This window comes from Bos javanicus, chromosome 19 (genome assembly GCF_032452875.1).
Source record: "Bos javanicus breed banteng chromosome 19, ARS-OSU_banteng_1.0, whole genome shotgun sequence".
NCBI classification, from domain to species: Eukaryota; Metazoa; Chordata; class Mammalia; order Artiodactyla; family Bovidae; genus Bos; species Bos javanicus.
Genome location: NC_083886.1, coordinates 61,413,920 through 61,421,604, shown reverse-complemented (window position 1 = coordinate 61,421,604; position 7,685 = coordinate 61,413,920). Strand labels below are relative to the sequence as shown.

General features: G+C 46.3%; 1 long non-coding RNA gene across 2 annotated transcripts; it reads left to right on the top strand.

Annotated features, from left to right (window-relative positions):
- Positions 1–280: 280 nt before the first annotated feature.
- Positions 281–7,190, top strand: LOC133232958 (uncharacterized). 2 transcript variants are annotated; one of them, XR_009731540.1, is made up of 3 exons: positions 648–1,105; positions 5,239–5,400; positions 7,040–7,190. It is a non-coding gene; the product is annotated as an uncharacterized LOC133232958 (long non-coding RNA). The 2 variants fall into 2 exon arrangements; XR_009731539.1 differs by lacking the exon at positions 5,239–5,400 and having other exon boundaries at positions 281–1,105.
- Positions 7,191–7,685: the final 495 nt, after the last annotated feature.

Sequence of the window (7,685 nt, the reverse complement as noted above, 5' to 3'; positions counted from 1 at the left end):
ATGACCAAGGAGTTGGCGTCTAATGTCCTGACCGACTCTCACAGAAGCTGCAGATACAGCTCCCCTGGACGAGCTTAGGGATGATGCTGGCAGAGGAGCGACAAGTCCTGTGCAGGGGGGGCCGGGGGGGGGCTGGTGGGGGGCGGGGTGGGAAAGCAGACTCTCGGGAAAACTTCCAAAAGTCTGTCCCCCCGCCAAAAAAGATGCAGATGTGACTTTCTGGGATGTGTCAAGGACTATTTTTTAAAAAGGTAACCCCCCCCCAAAAGTGCAGGAGATGTGATGTGACCTAAGCTGGGTGGCAGTTTTCTGAGTCCAGGGTTGACCGAACCGACTGGCCACCTGGGGCTGCTGGAACCGAACCCTGCAAACTGGGAAGGGAACGCCTAAAGACACTAACAACTGATTCCCCGGAGTTCTGACGGCTAGAGGTCTGGCATCAAGTGGTCAGCAGGAAGGAGCTATTCCACACCTCTCTCCTGGCTTCCTCTTGTCAGCTCTCAACATTCCTTGGCTTCTAGACTTCTCACTCGAATCTCTGCCTCCATGTGTGTCTGTGTCCCATGGGGCCTTCTCCCGAGGATGCCAGCCGCTGGACTTAGGGCCCACCTCATCCAGTGTGACCTCATCTTAAGCAATCACATCACAAAGCTTATGTTCACGAAGGATCACATTCTACAGTTGCAGGTGGACCTGAGTTTTGAGAGACAAGGCTGTTCACCCCAGTCCATTGGGTCAAGTTGTTTTTAAGTCTTTGTGGCACGTAGGATCTTAGTTTTCCTGACCAGGGATGGAGCCTGCACCTCCTGCCTTGAGAGGTGGAGCTTCTGGACCACCAGGGAAGACCCCCACTGGGTCAAGTTTCTGAGACAGCTGTTTAAAGACCAAAACATCCCTGCTTGGGGTAATTCCCAAAATTCTATAAAACCTAGGTGAAGGGGATCAGAGATGCAAGCATTGACAGTTGTTTGGAATCAAAGAATTGAAAGTTCTTTTCAGAGGCCTGGGGAATCGGGAAGTCTATTGACAATCATGAATCCTTTACATGAAGATTGAGAAATGGACATTTCACACAACCTGGCAAAGAGGAGAAGATTGCTTTTGGGTGAGTAAGTGCCCCAGTCTTCTGAATGGACATTCTTGTCCTTTCTACCCTCAAACAGGTTATATGTGCTGATTTCAAAACTGCAATGGTCCTGAGGCACATTGATATTTCTAGAATACATTTTATATCTATAAGAGAAGGGCCAAGCAGCCCTCAGTTTCCTGGTTATTTTTAGCAGCATAGACATTAGAACTAGTACAGAAACCAGTACTTAGTGGGTGGATGAGATGGTTGGATGGCATCACTGACTCAATGGACGTGAGTTTGAGCAAATTCTGGGAGATGGTGGAAGACAGGGCAGCCTGGTGTGTTGCAGTCCACAGGGTCGCAAAGAGTCAGAGGCAACTGAGTGACTGAACAACAACAGCTTCGTGGGTGGGGGGTGGTTATAAGAGGAGATGAGAGGATCCCCAGCTGAAGCATCAGCAGAGTTCCAGAAGGGAGAAAGCAGATGTGCTTGTTTAGCATGTGATTTGTCCAGTTTGGTGAAAGTGCACTCACATGGTGAGATCTAGTGGGGCATGATTTTAAAAAGTTATGTTGGGGTCAGATAGTGGGTGGCTTGGAATGACAGGTTAGGAAAGGAATGTGACCTTGTGTATATAAATCATAGATAGTGTCTGAGGTCTTTCCACAGAGGGGTGACATGACCAGGTCATGTGATAGATCCCTCTGGGATGAAAAGGGATGAATGCAAAGCCATTTTCAGTGAGGACCTGAATAATCTGTATGAGAAATAACATGTATCTGCACTAGGATGGTGGACATATGAGTGGAAACAAGACTTTCTAGAAAAAGTTCAGAATTGGAAATCATAGGTTTCTGAGAGAAAAGGAAAATTCAGAATTATTTGGACTTCTATTTGGATGGTGATGCTGAAGCTGAAGCTCCAATACTTTGGCCACCTGGTGTGAAGAACCAACTCATTGGGAAAGACACTGATGCTGGGAAAGATGGAAGGCCAGAGAAGGGGATGAAAGAGCATGAGACGGTTGGATGGCATCACCGACTCAAAGGACATGAACCTGAGCAAATTCCAGGAGAGAGTGGAGGGCAAGGAAGCCTGGCGCTGCAGTCCGTGGGGTCGCACACCTGGACACGACTTAGGGACCGAAGAACGAGAACTAGCTGGGTGGACTGAGCGACTAAATGAGAGCGGTAACCAAGGAAAAGGAGCCTCAGGGAACACTCTGTTAGTTTCCTTTGTTTGTAGGTGAGATCATGCATTCGATCACAGATATATTGAGTTTATGGTGCCGGCAAAAATCATCCATGGAGACATGCTTAGGTGGAGGCTGAAATACAAACCCTGGACCTTAGTGGAAACGAGCGGGCTCAGAATGTAATTTGGGAGAGAGGCACAGGCAATATGGGTAGATATGTTCCCCCAGGAAGCAGATGTGAAGGGAAGAGGAAAAAGAAGCAGGTACTGAAACTTCAGCAGAAACCTGCGTAGAAAGGTGAAGTGAAGGAGGAGCCAATTAATGAAACAGTTACAGTGACCTACAGAAGATGAACCAGAAGTATGGTGCCCTAGAAAACGCAAGGACAATTTCCAATTGCTTTAAATGTCCATGGGGGAAAAACAGCTGAACTTGACATGAGTTTTGTAAACTTATTATCTTTTGGTACTTGTGCAAATCATTTTTTATAACTTCTTGGTTTATAAAATGGAAAGTGAAAGTCGCTCAGTTGTGTCCAATTCTCTGCGACCCCATAGACTAGTCCATGGAACTCTCCAGGCCAGAACACTGGAGTGGGTAGCCTTTCCCTTTTCCAGGAGATCTTCCCAACCTGGGGACTGAACCCAGGTCTCCCACATCGCAGGCAGGTTCTTTACTAGCTGAGCCCTAAGTGGTGGTTGTTGGTGGTTTAGTTGCTAAGTCATGTCTGACTTTTTGAGAGTCCATGGACTGTAGCCTGCCAGGCTCCTCTATCCATTGGGTTCTCCAGGGAAGAATACTGGAGTGGGTTGCCATTTCCTTCTCCAGGGGATCGTTCCAAGCCAGGGATCAAACCTGAGTTTCCCGCATTGCAGGCGGCTTCTTTACCAAGATCCATAAGGGAAGCCCTTATAAAATGGCAGCAATACCAACGTGAGAATTAAATGCAGCAGTGGATTTTAATATAGAACGTCCTGCAGTGCATTAAATGTTACTGCTGTAGAATATTCGGAGTGCTTGGAAACTGATGTGAGAGCATTGAGATCTTCGCACACTGGATGTCTTTGTGTCGGCTTGGAGAACACTTTCTCCAAAGTGGTCACAACAGGTAAGAGCAGGCTAAGGGCAAGGATAACTTGTGAAAAGAGCAGAAACAGTGAGTGTGGGCTACACTTCTTAGACTTTCAGCAGTGGAAGGAGGGAAGAGCATGAGACTGTAGTTTGAGGAGGAAGCAAGACTGGAGGAGGATTCTTTTGCTTTTCCTCTTGAGGATTTGACTAGATGAGAACATGTGTGTATACTGAGCAGAAGAAGTCTGGAGACGAATTATAAACCAAAAGGGACAAGAACGTGGAAACTAACAGGAAAGAAATTCTGAGATGGAGAGGTGAAATACAGAAAGATCTTATAACGGAGGGATTCTCTTTTGTTAGCAAGTTGAAATCGGAGAATTGAGGAAGCGAGGGATAAAACAAACGGAGGCTTCTGGTGATAGCGTGTTTGAAAGGACTGTCACTGGTTCGCGGCTGGGAGCACAGCCAAAAGAAGCTCAGGGAGGTCAGAAGGCCTGGGGGGAGGAGGATAAAGTTAAATACCGAGACGCTTTCACTGAGATGACGAATAGGTTCAGTTAGAGTGGGAGAGATTTAAAATATGATCAGGCACATAAAACATTTAGATCAGTGCCTGATTTTTTTTTTTTTTTAACGTGTATGCTTTATAGAAATGGTATCAGGTCCTTATCTTTAAATTTGTCTTTTTCAACTGGACGGGACTGGTGATTGGCCATACCAGGAAAATAGCCATCTGGCCTCAGGAAAGCCTAGGAGACACCCTGGCTGTGCAGGAGAACTGACCAATGAAGCAGGCTAAACAGAGAGAGAGCAGGAAACTTCGCCTCTTCTGTGATTTGGCTGGAAGAAACGGAAGTGACCAGCCAGTTGTTATTAAGGAGAAAAGGGAACAGGCCCACCAACAGGGACTGAGATACGAGAGAGGCCTTCCATCCGTGAGAAGAGATGGCCAAGCAGTTCTGAGGCATGTGTGCCCTTCAAGTAAACCCTGTGCTTTAGGAAGCCTGATGAAGCTGCCAACCCCCCATACAGGGTTAAAAATAAATACACAAGAGCAGGGACCACACAAGTCTGATAGTTCTGTGAACAGAGGCTCCTTAAGCTGAACTGCGAACCTAATTCTCTATGCGGGTTCACCCCCTGGGGGAACCTGGACCGTCTCTCATCACCTTAGCAGCAATCTGCTGCAACTTCCAGGCGCTCTGTAAACCTAACACACTTGACTTGAGTTTTGAAGACACAGCGACAGGAAGGTAGTATCTCCTTAAAAGATTATTAATTGTTTCCAATTTCTGAAGAGTAAGTAGCAAAGCTGGTGAGAATGCATCATCTTTAACATCAGAAACAAGAAATATCTGGGAAGCAGCATCAGCAAGGTGGCCTCAGTGGTAAAGAATCTGCCTGCCAATGCAGAAGCCCCAGGAGACGTGAGTTCAGTTCCTGGGTTGGGAAGATCCCCTGGAGTAGGAAATGGCAACCCACTCCAGTATTCTTGCCTGGAAAATTCCATGGACAGAGGAGACTGGCGGGCTACAGTCCGTGGGGTCGTACAGAGTCGGGCACAACCAAGCGCATTGCGTACACACACACACACACACACACACACACACCACTGAAAAGCCCACCCTTCCTTCTTGGAACGGTGGGCCTCCAAGGCTCCCAAGTCAACAACACAGACTTGGGTTCTTGTTAGCTAAGCTCTGGTTTGAGTGTGCCTGACCCACTGAGACGGCACTGGCAAAGCTGAGAGGGGCCTGGGGCCCTGGGGGTTTGCCTGCAAAGTGATACATCTGTACTTTTCCAGAGCGAGGTGAGGAAACGGAGAGGCAGGCGCTCAGGTTTCTGTCTTCTTTGTTCCTTTTTCCTTCCTGCTGGATGTTGGGAGGGATCGACCAGCCCCCGGGGATTAAGACATTCAAAGTGGCCGGTAATTTCCATAATCGGATTCAGTGATCGGATTCAACTCAAAGAACAACTAATAGGAAAGGATCAGAAGGACGAATGACTGTTCCTGAGCGGGCTCGAGGGGCTGGGGAAGTTTTCTGAAGAGAGCACTTGGTGAGTCCTTAAGACACACACAAGTGCTACATATGCTTTAAAGGTGAGGCCGTTTTGACGGCTCAACGCCTTAGAGGCTTCATGTCTACACCAACAGAGGGCTTCCGAGGCGGTGAAGGACTCGCCTGCTAACGCAGGAGACCTGAGACTGGGGTCCTGCCCTGGGTGGGGAAGATGCCCTGGAGAAGAAAATCGCAGCCCACGCCAGTCTTCCTGCCTGTAGAACCCCACGGACAGAGGAGCCTGGCGGGCTACAGTCCACGGGGTCACAGAGTCAGACACGACTGAGCAACTAAACAACAGCAAATGATAATACCAAGGCTTCCAGTGTGTGGGTTAAAAACACGTTATGGTGTCAAACCAGCCCTGTTTCAATTCTCCATCTGTCAGCCTCTGTTAAGTCAAACTTTTGAGCCTGGGCTCTCTTCCCTGTTGGGTTTACAACAGAATTAAGAAGGCAGTTCAGAGATTTCCCACACACCCTGCCCCACACCCGCTCAGCCTCCTGCATGATCAACATCATTCATCAGCATGGTGCCTTCGGTACCAAAGATGAACTCGCATTGACACCCTATAATCACCCAAGGCCCATAGCTTACATTAGCGTCCACGCTTGGTGGTTACATTCTACAGGTCTGAGCGCAAGTACCACGACGTATACTCACCCCTACAGTCATACAGAATCGGGTCTCAGCACCAAAAGGCCCCCGGGCTCGGTCTACTCCTCTCCCCCGCCCTAGCACCTGGTAACCACCAGTCTTCTTGTCTGCACAATTCTGCCTTCCCCAGACGTCATTCAGGCTGGAAACACTGTATGGAGCCTTTTCAGACTGGCTTCGTTCACTAGGTCACATGCATCCGAGGTTCCTCCTTGTCTCTCGTGGCTGGATTCCTCGTTTCTTTTCGGTCCTGGATGATGCTCTGCTGTCTGGCTATACTTCATTCACCCTTTGACCTACTGAAGGATTTCTTGGTTGCCCCCAAGTTTGGGCAGTTATGAATAGAGCCACTGTAGACATCTTGGTGCAGTTTTGGCGTGGACACAGCTTAGGAAGTTACAGTAATATAACAGACGCATATACACAGATTCATACATACATGGATACTCACACATACAGGCATACATACATGTACATGCATACACACGCAAATGTGTGTGTGTGTGTGTGTGTGTGTGAGAGAGACAGTGGGGTATATAGGTCAGAAATAGTATAGATGAAGTGAAGCAGAAAAGAAAAGCAGGATTTTTTTTTTTTAATTGAAGAAGTGTCATGGGCATTCTAATGTGATCTTAGGTATATGTTTTAAAGAAAAACAAAAACAAAAAAGAGAAATGACAGAAATAATATGATCCACTAACTTGCACCCAAATCTCACTACTCAGATTTAGAAAATGTTTCTTTTTTTCCCCCCGAATTGGCTTGAGATTTAAAATGTGCATGTATACATGCATCAGTACTAGAAACATAACATTTAAAAATAGTGGACATTAGTAACAGTACCCCAAATGATGGCTAGGAGATTAAATATGATACTAAACATAAAGCATGTAGCAAATAAAGAAATGTAAGTATTAACTATGAATGGTGTCAACAATCTGAATTTGTCTCCTGTGTCTCATTTCTCTTTCCCTCTCTAGAAGCAATTGCTATGGTGAATACGGTTCATAACCTTGCAATCCACATGGAAGTTACTAATCCAGGTGCATTTGATCATATCTTGGTGTGCACAGGTACATATGTATACTGTGCCTTAACTCTTACAAAAATAATAAAATAACATTAATTCCCTTCTGTGTCTAATTTTTTTCACTCATTTTAGCTTTTGAAAATTATTCATTCTGACACATACAGGTCTTGCTCATTTCTTTCAAGTACATTTTTCTGTCATACAAAAATCCCATACCTGTGTCTGCTGCGGCTCCTGACGTGCAGGCAGATTCTTCACTGCTGAGCCACTGGGGAAGTCCAGGTTTGGCATAGTTTCATGCAGTTTTAATGCTTGTCAAACTTTAGCGTTCATTCATTTGGGGAATTACTTAAAAGTGCAGATTTCCTGACCTCACTTCTTAAAGATTCAGGAGTTCTGCAGTAGGACTTGAGCAAAGTAAAATTAAAAAAAAAAAAAAGATTCTCATGCAAGGTGATTGTCAAATACAGTCTGGGAAATACTCAGGGGCTCCGTATAGAAATAACTCTTGATCAGGAACCTAAAGACTGCCTTCCACCGAATCTCCATTTTGTATTCTTTTGGACATTCTTGTCGAAGCAGCTGTGAATCTGGGG